Genomic DNA, 18,954 nt, shown 5'->3' with positions numbered 1-18,954 from the left:
ACTATAGTTTTGATTACTATCACAAAGGCATTAGTATCAACTAAAATACTATTCTCAACAAGATTTGTCTTCGTAACATGATTCGTTTATGGTAAACAGTTCGAAAACCCGCGCTCGTCTCGCGTCTACTTAACTTGTGGTTTCGCTTGTCTTTTATGTGAAGTAAAACACGAGTGCTTGAAACCGACAGACAGACGTACTGATACGGATAAAAGAGAGTCGAGAAGTAATCCCAGTAGTGCAACAAATGCTTCGATTGGTAAGCGGAAGTCAGGTAATCGATACAATTTCGTCAAAGTGAGAGTGTTTCGACATCGGCGAGAAAAACGCCATCTGTACACTGCTGGCATTGAGGATTAAATCTTTGCTCAACTTCAGTATTAAAAAACTAAAACTTTAAACACTTGCTTTTCAAAACAACATTTTTCAACCTGGCGGGAGCTATAACTTAAGAAATATATATGCAATTACATTATACCTTTCTGTAAATCGTGAGGCAGCATTTTTTTTACTATAGTACGTAGAATTTTTGTGATGTATTTGAATTAGTTTTTGGTGCACAGTTTTATAACGATTTTTTCTCTCAAAATTGATTTTTATTTCAGAGTGCTGCCATTTTGTTAAAAACCATTTTTTACTATCCTTGCGTACTACAGGCAACGGCCTTGCCGCAGTGAATACTCCGGTTCCCGTCAGATCACCGAAGTTAAGCGCTGTCGGGCGTGGCCGGCACTTGGAGACTCGCTCCGGTCACAGAAAGCCATCATAACGGCCGGGAGAGCTGTGCTGACCACACGCCCCTAATATCTGCATCCTCATCTGAGGCTGAATAAGGGGAACCAGCCCGCATTCACCGAGGCAAATGGAAAACCGCCTAAAAACCATCCACAGACTGGCCGGCTCATCGGACGTCGACACAAGTCCGCCGGGCGGATTCGTGCCGGGGACCAGGTGCTTCTTCCCACGGAAAGCCATGTGTTAGACCGCACGGCTAACCGGGGGGGGGGGGGGGAGGGGATGTACGGAAGTAACTTTACTTTACGGCATTCATAGAGCAGTTAAAGTATACAATAATGATTACTTACCGAATACCTAACGAAAATGTTTTCAATACCCCTACCACCTACTGCTCACCACGAAACCTGGGACACCCACTAGTGGTCGGTGGGGATCGGGTTGACTAAAACTGCTGTAGAACAACGCAGGAATGAGCTTTCGAAAGGTTTTAGCGCGTACACTATGAAACGTCCCCTTAGAAAAATTATACACGACTGTGCTTAAACTGACACACAATATTTTTTTAGCGCAACGCAATCTGACTTTCAGATATCCCTACAAAGGAATGGCCATGACTAACATTAACCTGTACCTTTCACAAATCACTTACCTCACAAAAATCTTCTTTACTCAAGCTACTGCAATACAGCGAGCGCCATTACTGCCAGCTAAATAAAAGATTCAAACTACTGAAGGCACTAACTACTGATAGGGATAGTTAGCAAATGAAAGATTTTAATAGAGAACAAACAATGTATTTACCTTAATATCATCACAACTCATAATATATTTAATTTCAAAACTCCGCCATTTCCTTCCACTCATCCACCACTGCTGGCGGCTCACCTCTAACTGCGCAACGCTACGCGCTGTTCACATCCAGCTGCCGCTGCCTAACACTACAATGGCAGACAACAATGCAAACTAGCCACAGACTGCACACAGTACAGCCAGTGATTTTCATACAGAGAGCGCTACGTGGCGGCGGTGTTACCAATATAAGAACCTAAACAGCCTACTTACAACTATCCCAAAAAACCTTCTTTACCTGAGCATGCCTTAGTAATCGGTCACCAGGTCAAATATGACGAAATCTCTCTCGTGGCTTGTACTACAGGCTTCTGGAATTGTGTGATTAAAGAAACCACAAAAAATGTCTGAGAATACCGTTAATATAGACACGGTCTGCAGCTCAGCGCAGCGTGGGATCCAACGATCGCGCCGTCGAAAGGTAATGCATCGAATGCGGAGCCAAAGTATGTCCACATATGGCGATGCCGTGAACACCAGTGACGTCACAGCGAGCAGCTAGATTATATAAAGGCGTACCAGCAGCCCATTAGCAGTCATTCCACCTGATAATGGCCAAGGAGTGGTTGGTCGAAAGCTGGCAGCATTTTAATCACTTCACTTGGCTGGAAGCCGCAGAACACTGTGTTGAATGTTAGCGCCGCTGGACTCTTTTCATTTTACAGAACGCCTGTTAGAACTTTGTTTCCATCTTGATCACTTATGTAGACGGAAATAAACACATCATACGCGCGAATGGGGGCTGTGCAGACTTGAATTTAATGTCTAGCCACGATTATCGCCAAGCTCTGCGAAAAACACGTGAAAGAAAGTATACTTGTGCGTCTCAGACACGATAATTTAATACGAGGGCAGTTCAATAAGTAATGCAACACATTTTTTTCTCGGCCAATTTTGGTTGAAAAAACCGGAAATTTCTAGTGGAATATTTTCAAACATTCCCGCTTCGTCTCGTATAGTTTCATTGACTTCCGACAGGTGGCAGCGCTGTACGGAGCTGTTAAAATGGCGTCTGTAACGGATGTGCGTTGCAAACAACGGGCAGTGATCGAGTTTCTTTTGGCGGAAAACCAGGGCATCTCAGATATTCATAGGCGCTTGCAGAATGTCTACGGTGATCTGGCAGTGGACAAAAGCACGGTGAGTCGTTGGGCAAAGCGTGTGTCATCATCGCCGCAAGGTCAAGCAGGACTGTCTGATCTCCCGCGTGCGGGCCGGCCGTCCACAGCTGTGACTCCTGCAATGGCGGAGCGTGCGAACACACTCGTTCGAGATGTGTTCTGAAGTGTATTGTGCTACTCTTCAGAAATTGAAGAAACGACTTCAGCGTGTTTGTAGGCACAAAAATCTGAACGAACTTCTCCTTCTTCATGACAACGCAAGACCTCACACAAGTCTTCGCACCCGAGAGGAGCTCACAAAACTTCAGTGGACTGTTCTTCCTCATGCACCCTACAGCCCCGATCTCGCACCGTCGGATTTCCATATGTTTGGCCCAATGAAGGACGCAATCCGTGGGAGGCACTACGCGGATGATGAAGAAGTTATTGATGCAGTACGACGCTGGTTCCGACATCGACCAGTGGAATGGTACCGTGCAGGCATACAGGCCCTCATTTCAAGGTGGCGTAAGGCCGTAGCATTGAATGGAGATTACGTTGAAAAATAGTGTTGTGTAGCTAAAAGATTGGGGAATAACCTGGTGTATTTCAATGCTGAATAAAACAACCCCTGTTTTAGAAAAAAAATGTGTTGCATTACTTATTGAACTGCCCTCGTATATGCAATACGCGTTTCGGTAGATAGCCATCAGGTGGAAGAGGTACTCTGAATGGTTGGATTTAGTGGAAAGCACTGGTGATTTTGTGAAGAAGCATTTGAGGCGGCCTAGAAGCTATGCTGAAACTTACAAAATCATCATTGCGTTCCACTAAAATCACCGTCTACAAGATGCCTTCAACCTCATGAGAATGGTTAACCATCGAAAGTCCTAGTACATATAATAAATTATGGTGACTGATACAGAATTATATGTTCTGTCGTTTAAATGACAGTCGTAGCACTAAAACACGTAATCCATAATGGATGTATTTGTTATTTTATGAACAGTGTTTCCTCAGATGTGATGGTCACGTGCATTAGGTATCAGCAAGGAGTGTTAGGACTTTCATTAGGTTTGAGTAGAGACGCGATAGCTGCATGTAGCGTAAGGCAGGATTCTCACATTGGGACCAAGGGTGGGCCTACAGTATTGCTCGAATATGTGGATCGAGGAAATAGCACTGGAACCAATATTGTCTCCAAAGTTGGCATGGATCTGTTCCTTGTCGATATTTCAAATATTGGTGCCAACGTTGTTCGTTTTGGTTGTCGTTTCGAAACCCGAGTTTGACGTCGCTTCCACTTCCAAACTGGGTAACTGACATCACAGTGTCTTAGGAACAGTGGAGTAAATGCAAGTTCTTGAGTTTTTGGAGATTAACCAGCAAGAATTACATTTGTGGAATCCTGCTATGAGGTATAACGGCTACCACGATCGCCAAACAAGTGAAGTGATTTCAAGTAAAAAAAAAGACCGACGACGAGCAGCAGGAAAAACTGATTGTTGGAAGGAATGACTCAGCATATAGAAAAGTCAAAAGAACCTTCGGTGAAACTAAAAGCAAGGGCGGTGACATTAAGATTGGAATGGTAATTTCACTGTTAGATGCAGAGGAGAGAGCGGATGGGTGGAAAGAGTACATTGAAAGCGTCTTTGAGGGGAAGGACTTACTTGATAACGTGACAGAAGAAGAAACAGGAGTCGACAGGGAAGAGATAGGGAATCCAGTATTAGAATCAGAATTTAGAAGTGCTGTGGAAGTCTTAAAATTAAATAAGGCAGAAGAGATAGACAACAATCCGTCGGAATTTCTAAAATCATTAGGGGAAGTGGTAACAAAAACATCATCCACACAATTCTGAAGACTGCAAGAGTTGACAAGTGCTAGAATTATCGTGCTGTTGTTGTGGTCTTCAGTCCTGAGACTGGTTTGATGCAGCTCTCCATGCTACTCTATCCTGTGCAAGCTTCTTCATCTCCCAGTACCTACTGCAACCTACATCCTTATGAATCTGCTTAGTATTTCATCTCTTGGTCTCCCCCTACGATTTTTACCCTCCACGCTGCCCTCCAATACTAAATTGGTGATCCCTTGATGCCTCAGAATATGTCCTACCAACCGATCCCTTCTTCTGGTCAAGTTGTGCCACAAACTTCTCTTCTCCCCAATCCTATTCAATACTTCCTCATTAGTTATGTGATCTACCCATCTAATCTTCAGCATTCTTCTGTAGCACCACATTTCGAAAGCTTCTATTCTCTTCTTGTCCAAACTATTTACCGTCCATGTTTCACTTCCATACATGGCTACACTCCATACAAATACTTTCAGAAATGACTTCCTGACACTTAAATCTATACTCGATGTTAACAAATTTCTCTTCTTCAGAAACGCTTTCCTTGCCATTGCCAGTCTACATTTTATATCCTCTCTACTTCGACCATCATCAGTTATTTTGCTCCACAAATAGCAAAACTCCTTTAATACTTTAAGTGTCTCATTTCCTAATCTAATTCCCTCAGCATCACCCGACTTAATTCGACTACATTCCATTATCCTCGTTTCGCTTTTGTTGATGTTCGTCTTATATCCTCCTTTCAAGACGCTATCCATTCCATTCAACTACTCTTCCAAGTCCTTTGCTGTCTCTGACAGAATTACAATGTCATCGGCAAACCTCAAAGTTTTTATTTCTTCTCCATGGATTTTAATACCTACTCCGAATTTTTCTTTTGTTTCCTTTACTGCTTGCTCAATATACAGATTGAATAACATCGGGGAGAGGCTACTACCCTGTCTCACTCCCTTCCCAACCACTGCTTCCCTTTCATGCCCCTCGACTCTTATAAATGCCATCTGGTTTCTGTACAAATTGTAAATAGCCTTTCGCTCCCTGTATTTTACCCCTGCCACCTTTAGAATTTGAAAGAGAGTATTCCAGTCAACATTGTCTAAAGCTTTCTCTAAGTCTACAAATGCTAGAAACGTAGGTTTGCCTTTCCTTAATCTTTCTTGTAAGATAAGTCGTAAGGTCAGTATTGCCTCACGTGTTCCAGTATTTTTACGGAATCCAAACTGATCTTCCCCGAGGTCGGCTTCTACTAGTTTTTCCATTCGTCTGTAAAGAATTCGTGTTAGTATTTTGCAGCTGTGGCTTATTAAACTAATTGTTCGGTAATTTTCACATCTATCAACACCTGCTTTCTTTGGGATTGGAATTATTATATTCTTCTTGAAGTCTGTGGGTATTTCGCCTGTTTCATACATCTTGCTCACGAGATGGTAGAGTTTTGTCAGGACTGGCTCTCCCAAGGCCGTCAGTAGTTCCAATGGAATGTTGTCTACTCCGGGGGCCTTGTTCCGACTCAGGTCTTTCAGTGCTCTGTCAAACTCTTCACGCAGTATCGTATCTCCCATTTCATCTTCTTCTACATCCTCTTCCATTTCCATAATATTGTCCTCAAGTACATCGCCCTTGTACAGACCCTCTATATACTCCTTCCACTCTTCTGCTTTCCCTTCTTTGCTCAGAACTGAGTTTCCTGTCGATCTCATTTTTGAGACGTTTGTATTCCTTTTTGCCTACTTCATTAACGGCATTTTTATATTTCCTCCTTTCATAAAGTAAATTCAATATTTCTTCTGTTACCCAAGGATTTCTAAGAGCCCTGGTCTTTTTACCTACTTGATCCTCTGCTGCCTTGACTATTTCATCCCTCAAAGCTACCCATTCTTCTTGTACTGTATTTCTTTCCCCCATTCCTGTCAATTGTTCCCTAATGCTCTCCCTAAAACTCTGTACAACCTCTGGTTCTTTCAGTTTATCCAGGTCCCATCTCCTTAAATTCCCACCTTTTTGCAGTTTCTTCAGTTTTAATCTACAGGTCATAACCAATAGATTGTGGTCAGAGTCCACATCTGCCCCTGGAAATGTCTTACAATTTAAAACCTGGTTCCTAAATCTCTGTCTTACCATTATATAATCTATCTGATACCTTTTAGTATCTCCAGGGTTCTTCCATGTATACAACCTTCTATCATGATTCTTAAACCAAGTGTTAGCTATAATTAAGTTATGCTATGATTTTTTTTTCTATACTCCGCGAGCCACCTTACGGTGTGTGGCGGAGGGTACTTATTGTACCACTATCTGATCCCCCCTTCCCTGTTCCATTCACGAATTGTGCGCGGGAAGAACGACTGCTTGTAAGTCTCCGTATTTGCTCTAATTTCTCGGATCTTTTCGTTGTGATCATTACGTGAGATATATGTGGGCGGTAGTAATATGTTACCCATCTCTTCCCGGAATGTGCTCTCTCGTAATTTCGATAATAAACCTCTCCGTATTGCGTAACGCCTTTCTTGAAGTGTCCGCCACTGGAGCTTGTTCAGCATCTCCGTAACGCTCTCGCGCTGATTAAATGTCCCCATGACGAATCGCGCTGCTTTTCGCTGGATCATGTCTATCTCTTCTATTAATCCAACCTGGTAAGTTATGCTCTGTGCAAAACTCTACCAGGCGGCTTCCTCTTTCATTTCTTAGCCCCAATCCATATTCACCTACTACGTTTCCTTCTCTCCCTTTTCCTACACTCGAATTCCAGTCACCCATGACTATTAAATTTTCGTCTCCCTTCACTATCTGAATAATTTCTTTTATATCATCATACATTTTTTCAATTTCTTCGTCATCTGCAGAGCTAGTTGGCATATAAACTTGTACTACTGTAGTAGGCGTGGGCTTCGTGTCTATCTTGGCCACAATAATGCGTTCACTATGCTGTTTGTAGTAGCTTACCCGCATTCCTATTTTTTTATTCATTATTAAACCTACTCCTGCATTACCCCTATTTGACTTTGTGTTTATAACCCTGTAGTCACCTGAGCAGAAGTCTTGTTCCTCCTGCCACCTAACTTCACCAATTCCCACTGTATCTAACCTTAACCTGTCCATTTCCCTTTTTAAATTTTCTAACCTACCTGCCCGATTAAGGGATCTGACATTCCACGCTCCGATCCGTAGGACGCCAGTTTCCTTTCTCCTGATAACGACATCCTCTTGAGTAGTCCCCGCCCGGGGATCCGAATGGGGGACTATTTTACCTCCGGAATATTTTACCCAAGAGGACGCCATCATCATTTAATCATACAGTAAAGCTGCATGCCCTCGGGAAAAATTACGGCCGTAGTTTCCCCTTGCTTTCAGCCGTTTGCAGTACCAGCACAGCAAGGCCGTTTTGGTTATTGTTACAAGGCCAGATCAGTCAATCATCCAGACTGTTGCCCCTGCAACTACTGAAAAGGCTGCTGCACCTCTTCAGGAACCACACGTTTGTCTGGCCTCTCAACAGATACCCCTCCGTTGTGGTTGTACCTACAGTACGGCCATCTGTATCGCTGAGGCACGCAAGCCTCCCCACCAGCGGCAAGGTCCACGGTTCATGGGGGGGGGGGGGGGGGGGGGGGGGGAGAATTATCGTACAATCAGCTTAAAAGCTCATGCAACCAAGTTGCTGAGAAGAATAATATACAGAAGAATGGAAAAGAAAATTGAGAACCTATTAGGCGACGATCGCTTTGGCTTTAGGAAATGTAAAGGCACCGGAGAGGCAGTACTGACGCCGCCGTTGCTAATGTAGCAAGATTGAAGAAAAATCAAGACACGCACAAAGGATTTGTCGACGTGGAAAAAGCATTCGGTAGTGTAAAATGGTGCAAGATGTTCGAAATACTGGGAAAAATAGGGGTAAGCTAGAGGGAAAGACAGGCAATAAATATACAATTTGTACAAGAGCCAAGAGGGAACAATAAGAGTGGACGACCAAGAACCAAGAGCACGGTATAAAAAGGGTGTAAGACAGGGATGTAGTCTTTCGCCCCTATTGTCCAGTCTATATGTCAACGAAGCAATAATGTAAATAAAAGGAAAGTTAAAGAGTGGAATTAAAATTCAAGGAGAAAGGATATTAATGTTAAGATTCGCTGATGACTTTGCTATCCTCAGTGAAAGTGAAGAAGAATTACAGCATGTGTTGAATGGAATGAATAGTCCAATGAGTACATAATATGGATTGAGAGTAAATCGAAGAAAGACAAAAGTAATGAGAAGTAGCAGAAATGAGAACAGCGAGAAACATAAACTCTGCGATCAAAAAGTTGATGAAGGAATTCTGTTACCTACGCAGCAAAATTACCCACGATAGACGGAACAAGGAGGACATAAAAAGCAGACCAGCACTGGCAAAGAGGACCTTCCTGGCCAAGAGAAGGCTGCTTGTATCAAACATACTGGGTCTTAATTCGAGGAAGAAATTTCTGAGAATGTACGTTTGGAGCACAGCATTGCATGGCAGTGAAACATGGACTGTGGGAAAACCGGAAAGGAAAAGAATCGAAGCATTTGAGATGTGGTGCTACAGGAAAATGTTGAAAATTAGGTTCCCGGGTTCGATTCCCGGCGGGGTCAGGGATTTTCTCTGCCTCGTGATGGCTGGGTGTTGTGTGCTGTCCTTAGGTTAGTTCTAGGGGACTTATGACCACAGCACTTGAGTCCCATAGTGCTCAGAGCCATTTGAACCATTTTTGAAAATTAGGTGGACTGATAAGGTAAGTAATGGGGAAGTTCTTCGGAGAATAAGCGAGCAGAGGAATATATGGATCACACTGACAAGAAGGCACATGATGATAGGACATTTGGTAAAACATTAGGAATAACTTTCATGGTACTAGGGGTGTTGTAGAGGGTGGAAAATGTATTGGAAGACAGAGATGGGAATTCATCCAGCAAATAATTGAGGGCGTTGGTTACAAGTGCTACTCCGAGACGAAAATGTTGGCGCAGGAAAGGAATTAGTGGCGGGCTGCATCAAACCAGTCAGAAGACTGAAGACAAATGAGGGAAAAAAATACACATAGTGTCATTGCGGATGCATGGCAGACGAAGAGCACAGAACAGCTGAATCTCTTCTTGGAATCATACCTACTCAGGGTGTGACTAGCACATATCTCAAAAAGACTGATTATTAGTGTACCAGTACATATATTTTATGTGTGTTCTCTAACTGTGTCGTGTTATGTGTACATCGATACATTTGTTTCATTGTGCAATAAAGCGTGCTACATGCAAATTTTTGCCGTATGCCTTAAGTCACATGACATTCGGAGAAGTCTGTGACGATTCAGAATCCTGGCAAAGACTTGCATTATGCTTAGCATTCCAAAACGTCAAGAGCAAATGGTCGTAAGTTTTTGTTGTGACTAAAAACTTAGTTGCTCGAAGTATAGTGATAGTTACTTGTTTTAAATTATAATTTCGAATTACGATAGGGCCCCTTTGTACGCAGAGTAAAAAGGTGCAAAGTATGAAATTCAATGTTGGTATCCTTTTGTACATGGACAGTTATTTTGCAAAGTTTGTACCTTTACTGTGAACAAATGATAAGCTAATTAAGGAGAAAGCTAGGTAGTGTTTTAAGTATTAAGTTCATAAACTTACGATCACCCAAAAACTACATTGTATATTCGGCTCGTTGTGTTGCATCATAATGTACTGTATTTGATCCGTGAATTAGAGTTTCCGCGTTTGATCCACACAATACACAGTTTATTTCAAATTCAAAACAAATTTATTCATATGCTACATGCTTGGTAAGACGTTAGGAATAACTTTCATGGTACTGGGGGTCGTTGTAGAGGGCGGAACATTTTGCTCTTAATTCTGTTCTCCGAAACTTGTGTGTTACACATCTCCCCAAGTGATACTGGAATTATTCTGAATTAATATATCTTAAATATATGGTAAAGGGTCTATTAAACTACATGAAGACACATCCTAAACTGAATTTTCCAGACCGTGTCTTCTTATTCTGAATGTCACGCAGCAGATCGTCTTGAAACTGCAGTACTTGGATGTAAGCGTTACGGTCATTGCCCACCATCTTTTTTTCCATACTTTCGTTTTTTGTTTTACAGTAACAAAATATAATTATTCACGTGCAGGACAGTAAACGCAGAGGCCTCGATCAGTCCGTCATATATGCTTAGTATGCTCTACACGAATTCAACTGAATGTTGGTGCCAACGTTGGCACCAGTGTGTGTGGACGAAGGGTAACTGACATACACGGAGTGAACATTCTGATGCAGCGAACGAGAATTCTGCCTGCATCATCTCCTGCTCGAGTCACGTGATCTTGGGACGGCGCATTTAGCTGGTATAGAGCTCAGTGTATTTTGAGTGTTATTACTTTGCTGATACAGGTAAATCATCTTCAAAGGCACTGTAAAATTTTGGTCACGTGCTTTACTGCCATGTTAACAATTCTATAACCCGAACTGGGCTTAAAGATGTGAAGAACATAGGTATTGTGCCTTTTCGTTACAGTATCACAGATCAGATTGAACTTTATTTACGTTTTTCAGGTAACGGGATAAGAAGTAACAGCCAACAATATTTTTAACGTTTTTATTGCTTTTATTCGTATCGTAAAATCTTTTCTAATTAATTACGTTACTATGACACTGCATATGAAACTGTCTCATGCAGAAATACTGAGATACGTGCAAAGGTTTGACAGCCTGCATAAACTGGAGGAAATTAGATTGACATGTATAAATTTATCAGCATATGAACAGAGCACCAGTATATGTACACTGACTGGCAATTTATTCAAACACACGTGCAAATTTATCTAGCCCTTGACATGGTTCAAAAATTGCAAAATTATCTCTACAATAGAAGACTTTATAATATAGCGTCTCGATTTTCTAAAATATGGAGTACCTCATTTACAATTTTACATTTGTTGTACATACCTATACTTCTATTTACATCTGCAAAAAAAAAAAAAAAAAGGTTCAAATGGCTCTGAGCACTATGGGACTTAACATCTGAGGTCATCAGTCCCATAGAAGTTAGAACTACTTAAACCTAACTAACCTAAGGACATCACACACATCCATGCCCGAGGCAGGATTCGAATCTGCGACCGTAGCAGTCGCGCGGTTCCGGACTGAAGCGCCTAGAACCGCTTGGCCTCCGAGGCCGGTTTCTTTCTGCAGCAAAGACAAAACTGCACCACAGCTACCAAAACTCAAATGTGCATAAACGTAAACAAAACAATGCGAATACATGTAATCCTGAAGTTCCACTACTACCGCAAACTGTAGACAAGCAGTGTCGTCCCAAAATACGTGACTAGCCCGGTTTGATGTCGAGAATATGGCGTTCCGATCGGCAACGCCTATGTAAGACTACAAGTGTCTCGCGCATTTGGTTAGATAGATTAGTGCTGCTACAATGGTAGGTTATCAAGATTTGAGTTTGAACGTGGGGCTCGCGGGCGATAGGACACAGCATCTCCGAGGTAGAAATGAAGTGGGGTTTTCCCGTACGACTATTTCACCGATGTACCGCGAATATCACGAATCCAGTAAAACTTTAAATCTCCAACAATGCTGCGGCCGGAAAGAGATCTGACGACTTAGGAGAATCGTTAAACATGACATAAATGCAACCCTCCCGCAAATTGCTACAGATTTTAATGCTGGGCCATCGACAAGTGTCAGCGTGCGAACCGTTCAACGAAACATCATCGATATGGACTTTCGGAGCCGAAGGCCCACTCGTGTACCCTTGATGACTGCATGACGCAAAGCTTTACGTCTCGCCGGTCCCATCAACACCAACATTGGACTGTAGATGACTGGAAACATGTTGGCTGGTCGCACGAATCTCGTTTCAAATTGTTGAAGTGTACGGGTATGGAGACAGCCTCATGAATCCGTGGACCCTGCACGTCAGCAGGGGACTGTTCAAGCTGGCAGAGGCTCTGTAATGGCGTGGGGCGTGTGCAGACGGAGTGACGTGCGACTCCTGATACGTTTAGATACGACTCTGACAGGTGTAAGCATCCTGTCTGATCACATGAATCCATTCATGTCCACTCCGCATTCCGACGGACGTGCACAATTCCAGCAGCACAATACGTCACCCCACACGTCCAGAATTGCTACAGAGTGGCTCCAAGAACACTCTTCCGCTGCCCACCATATTTACCAGACATGAACATTATTCAGCATATCTGCGATGCCTTGCAACATACTGTTCAGAAGAGATCTCCAACCCCTCGTACTCTTACAGATTTATGGACAGCCGTGCAGGATTTATTGTGTCAGTTCCCTCCAGCACTACTTCAGACATTATTCGAGTCCATGCCACGTCGTGTTTGCGGCAGTTCTGCGTGCTCTTCAGTGTATATACTCTATGGCAGTCAACAGTGTGGGTATTTGGGTGAGCGACACCAGCGCCGCACCCGCAGTGAGAGCTGAGGGAACCATCCGCAGGCGTGCCGGCCACGCTCCCACGGCCACACAGCTTCCGGTCATAACGCATGCAGCCACCAATCGTGACGGCTGCCGGCGAGGCGTAGCGTGCGCCTGCATTGCAACACGCAACGGGGGATACCTCCGTACAACAAACTGGCCGTTAGGCTTACAGGCGCAAAATATACATGACGAAAACGAACGACGGACCTGTCGGACACCTTTTATTTTGACACGTGCAGTTACCATTGTTAGCAAAGTGATTGTCGCCAAGCGTTAACGTGCATCGTTTTCCTTTCAGTTCTCGCTCTAAGGGGGATAAGTAGGCTGATAGCTTGTTGATGCACAGCATCTCTAATAATAAATCAATACTTAAATATACAGGTCTGAATCCGGCAGTAAGTTTACAATGTGCAGCCAATACTTTTATATGTCGGTACGTCGATGTTTATTCATTGATATATCGATATTCTTCTTCGATATATCGAGGGCCAATAATACATATCGTGTTCCCGACATTTTTAAAAATATCAACAGTCCTAGATAATATGTTAAAACGAAAGCGTCAAGCGCGATGATTGAATTTATTGATTTTTTAATACTAACTCGTGTTCCCAAGACATCTTGCAGATAGTATTGGCGTACACCACTGAACGTACTTGCAAAATTATATCACAGTACGACACATACTTCAAGAGATATAACGTCATAAACGTTGTGATGCGTGAAAAACTAACTTTTCTAAAAACGGAGTGCAAATTACCCACAGTATACTCATTCAGTGTGTGATGATAGGAGCACTTCTGGAGTTCCAACAAACTATAAAAGCATTATTTCAAAACTTTTCTAAACATTTCCTTGCTTTCAGCTCCACAAACTAATCGACGGTAAACAGTTCACTGCTTACTAAATGTTAGTTGTTCATGCGGTAAAGGTTCAGCATCAATCAGACTGTTTCAATGTATTACCTATTTACTACTAATTCTATTCGCCATGTGACTTTTACGCAGGCACTGTCCATATATACCACTGATAAAACCAACACAATTAGGGTTTTCCTTCTTCGACCATAAAGGTTTTACATGGTCATCTTCAAATATTTAACGCATTAAACCATTTCAGAAGTGATCCAACGTTTGAAGCTGTTTCATGCAAGCGCGTTCAATTCTTTAAAGAATCGCGGGTCGGGATGCTACTGGTCTTCCTGAAAACTGTGTATTTCAAAAATTATTCTTAACCAAAATTATTGTCGTATGTATTACAGAATTTTCGAATCTACATAAGTAATCCTTTCCAAACCGCGGTGTTACAGTCTTGCAGCCCTAACTTTTTGATTCTAAACGTGTATAATTTTGCTGGAATGCATGTTATTTTGTGAAACATTCCAATTATAAACTTTAAGTTTCCAGAACATTCCTGAAGGGTTTTTGTAAGTCTGGTAGGCGCCAGTACTTCCGCGAACCAATTTAAGGATAATGAGCCAACTGTTAATCAAAATAACTTCTCCATCTAATGTTTTTGTGTAGTCTCTTATTTTCCTGTCTTTTAAGTTATTATCTACACTATAATAACTTTGTCTTTTAACAATTTGTGATAACTGATCAAGGGCGTCTTTAAATAGACGTTACGCACAAAGCAATATTAGTCGGCATCCAACAGTCATCTTGTAATGTCCCATGACAGTCAGCATTATGTTTCATGTGAGTCCGTGGCGAGCAATAGATGTGCGTAGACTAAGTGTTATTACCACTAGCATCCGAGTTTCCTGATAGCATGTATGAAACTCTGAAAATTAACATTCAACTGATCATCATCGTCATCGAGAATGATAACAAATACATTTAAATGCAAAAATCTTCTCTGGCCATGTAGTGTACAATAGTTTTAAAAATCATTTCCTGATCCTTGTAGTCGACCAATGGACATTAAGAACAGAATGACTCCGGAATATGGTTGGCTGGTCTGTCAATTATACTGTAAATCTTTACAAAATTTTCTGATTATAAAGAACAATATGTTTCACGATTCTTTAGTACACCCTTTACAGGAAGTCTGTCCGCATTTTCTAAACACAATCCCTCTTGAGAACAGGTTCGGATCGAAGTAAAACTGTTCGGCATGTACCATCTCACATCAAGAAACAGAAATTATGCTTTATATAACACCAGATGACTGGAAAATAACGGTTTTATACGTGTAAAAAAGCATCTCAAAGAAAAATATTTGTTGTTGTTGTTGTGGTCTTCAGTCCTGAGACTGGTTTGATGCAGCTCTCCATGCTACTCTATCCTGTGCAAGCTTCTTCATCTCCCAGTACCTACTGCAACCTACATCCTTCTGAATCTGCTTAGTGTATTCATCTCTTGGTCTCCCTCTACGATTTTTACCCACCACGCTGCCCTCCAGTACTAAATTGGTGATCCCTTGATGCCTCAGAACATGTCCTACCAATCTATCCCTTCTTCTAGTCAAGTTGTGCCACAAACTCCTCTTCTCTCCAATTCTATTCAATACCTCCTCATTAGTTATGTGATCTACCTACCTAATCTTCAGCATTCTTCTGTAGCACCACATTTCGAAAGCTTCTATTCCCCTCTTGTCTAAACTATTTATCGTCCATGTTTCACTTCCATGCATGGCTATACTCCATACAAATACTTTCAGAAACGACTTCCTGACACTTAAATCTATACTCGATGTTAACAAATTTCTCTTCTTCAGAAACGCTTTCCTTGCCATTGCCAGTCTACATTTTACACACCTGGAAATGGAAAAAAGAACACATTAACACCGGTGTGTCAGACCCACCATACTTGCTCCGGACACTGCGAGAGGGCTGTACAAGCAATGATCACACGCACGGCACAGCGGACACACCAGGAACCGCGGTGTTGGCCGTCGAATGGCGCAGCATTTGTGCACCGCCGCCGTCAGTGTCAGCCAGTTTGCCGTGGCATACGGAGCTCCATCGCAGTCTTTAACACTGGTAGCATGCCGCGACAGCGTGGACGTGAACCGTATGTGCAGTTGACGGACTTTGAGCGAGGGCGTATAGTGGGCATGCGGGAGGCCGGGTGGACGTATCGCCGAATTGCTCAACACGTGGGGCGTGAGGTCTCCACAGTACATCGATGTTGTCGCCAGTGGTCGGCGGAAGGTGCACGTGCCCGTCGACCTGGGACCGGACCGCAGCGACGCACGGATGCACGCCAAGACCGTAGGATCCTACGCAGTGCCGTAGGGGACTGCACCGCCACTTCCCAGCAAATTAGGGACACTGTTGCTCCTGGGGTATCGGCGAGGACCATTCGCAACCGTCTCCATGAAGCTGGGCTACGGTCCCGCACACCGTTAGGCCGTCTTCCGCTCACGCCCCAACATCGTGCAGCCCGCCTCCAGTGGTGTCGCGACAGGCGTGAATGGAGGGACGAATGGAGACGTGTCGTCTTCAGCGATGAGAGTCGCTTCTGCCTTGGTGCCAATGATGGTCGTATGCGTGTTTGGCGCCGTGCAGGTGAGCGCCACAATCAGGACTGCATACGACCGAGGCACACAGGGCCAACACCCGACATCATGGTGTGGGGAGCGATCTCCTACACTGGCCGTACACCACTGGTGATCGTCGAGGGGACTCTGAATAGTGCACGGTACATCCAAACCGTCATCGAACCCATCGTTCTACCATTCCTAGACCGGCAAGGGAACTTGCTGTTCCAACAGGACAATGCACGTCCGCATGTATCCCGTGCCACCCAACGTGCTCTAGAAGGTGTAAGTCAACTACCCTGGCCAGCAAGATCTCCGGATCTGTCCCCCATTGAGCATGTTTGGGACTGGATGAAGCGTCGTCTCACGCGGTCTGCACGTCCAGCACGAACGCTGGTCCAACTGAGGCGCCAGGTGGAAATGGCATGGCAAGTCGTTCCACAGGACTACATCCAGCATCTCTACGATCGTCTCCATGGGGGAATAGCAGCCTGAATTGCTGCGAAAGGTGGATATACACTGTACTAGTGCCGACATTGTGCATGCTCTGTTGCCTGTGTCTATGTGCCTGTGGTTCTGTCAGTGTGATCATGTGATGTATCTGACCCCAGGAATGTGTCAATAAAGTTTCCTCTTTCTGGGACAATGAATTCACGGTGTTCTTATTTCAATTTCCAGGAGTGTATATCTTCTCTACTTCGACCATCATCAGTTATTTTACTCCCCAAATAGCAAAACTCCTTTACTACTTTAAGTGTCTCATTTCCTAACCTAATTCCCTCAGCATCACCCGACTTAATTCGACTACATTCCATTATCCTCGTTTTGCATTTGTTGATGTTCATCTTATATCCTCCTTTCAAGACACTGTCCATTCCGTTCAACTGCTCTTCCAAGTCCTTTGCTGTCTCTGACAGAATTACTATGTCATCGGCGAACCTCAAAGTTTTTATTTCTTCTCCATGGATTTTAATACCTATTCCGAATTTTTCTTTTGTTTCCTTTACTGCTTGCTCAATATACAGATTGAATAACATCGGGGAGAGGCTACAACCCTGTCTTACTCCCTTCCCAACCACTGCTCCCCTTTCATGTCCCTCGACTCTTATAACTGCCATCTGGTTTCTGTACAAATTGTAAATAGCCTTTCACTCCCTGTATTTTACCCCTGCCACCTTTAGAATTTGAAAGAGGGTATTCCAGTTAACACTGTCAAAAGCTTTCTCTAAGTCCACAAATGCTAGAAACGTAGGTTTGCCTTTCCTTAATCTTTCTCCTAAGATAAGTCGTAAGGTCAGTATTGCCTCACGTGTTCCAATATTTCTACGGAATCCTAACTGATCTTCCCTGGGGTCAGCTTCTACCAGTTTTTCCATTCGTCTGTAAAGAATTCGCGTTAGTATTTTGCAGCTGTGACTTATTAATCTGATAGTTCGGTAATTTTCACATCTGTCAACACCTGCATTCTTTGGGATTGGAATTATTATATTCTTCTTGAAGTCTGAGGGTATTTCGCCTGTCTCATACATCTTGCTCACCAGATGGTAGAGTTTTGTCAGGACTGGCTCTCCCAAGACCGTCGGTAGTTCTAATGGAATGTTGTCTACACCCGGGGCCTTTTTTCGACTCATGCCTTTCAGTGCTCTGTCAAACTCTTCACGCAGTATCGTATCTACCATTTCATCTTCATCTACATCCTCTTCCATTTCTATAATATTGTCCTCAAGTACATCGCCCTTGTATAGACCCTCTGTATACTGCTTCCATCTTTCTGCTTTCCCTTCTTTGCTTAGAACTGGGTTTCCATCTGAGCTCTTGATATTTATACAAGTGGCTCTCTTCTCTCCTAAGGTCTCTTTAATTTTCCTGTGAGCAGTATCTATTTTACCTCTAGCGAGATAAGCCTCTACATCCTTACATTTGTCCTCTAGCCATCCCTGCTTAGCCATTTTGCACTTCCTGTCGATCCCATTTTTGAGACGTCTGTATTCCTTTTTGCCTGCTTCATTTACTGCATTTTTATATTTTCTCCTTTCGTCAATTAAATTCAATATTTCTTGTGTTACCCAAGGAGTTCTACTAGCCCTCGTCTTTTTACCTGCTTGATCCTCTGCTGCCTTCACTACTTCATCCCTCAAAGCTACCCATTCTTCTTCTACTGTATTTCTTTCCCCCATTCCTGTCAATTGTTCCCTTATGCTCTCCCTGAAACTCTGTACAATCTCTGGTTCTTTCAGTTTATCCAGGTCCCATTTTCGTAAATTCACACCTTTTTGCAGTTTCTTCAGTTTTAATCTACTGTTCATAACCAATAGATTGTGGTCAGAGTCCACATCGGCCCCTGGAAATGTCTTACAATTTAAAACCTGGTTCCTAAATCTCTGTCTTACCATTATATAATCTATCTGATACCTTCTAGTATCTCCAGGATTCTTCCACGTATACAACCTTCTTTC

General features: G+C 43.1%; 1 protein-coding gene across 3 annotated transcripts in view; it reads left to right on the top strand.

Annotated features, from left to right (window-relative positions):
- The window catches only part of LOC126161329 (solute carrier organic anion transporter family member 4A1), a 1,079,633-nt gene that overhangs the window by 168,063 nt on the left and 892,616 nt on the right, over nt 1–18,954 (top strand). The window lies entirely within an intron of this gene.

This window comes from Schistocerca cancellata, chromosome 2 (genome assembly GCF_023864275.1).
Source record: "Schistocerca cancellata isolate TAMUIC-IGC-003103 chromosome 2, iqSchCanc2.1, whole genome shotgun sequence".
Lineage (NCBI taxonomy): Eukaryota > Metazoa > Arthropoda > Insecta > Orthoptera > Acrididae > Schistocerca > Schistocerca cancellata.
Note: the sequence above shows the minus strand (reverse complement) of the source record. Positions and strands in the feature narration are given on the sequence as shown.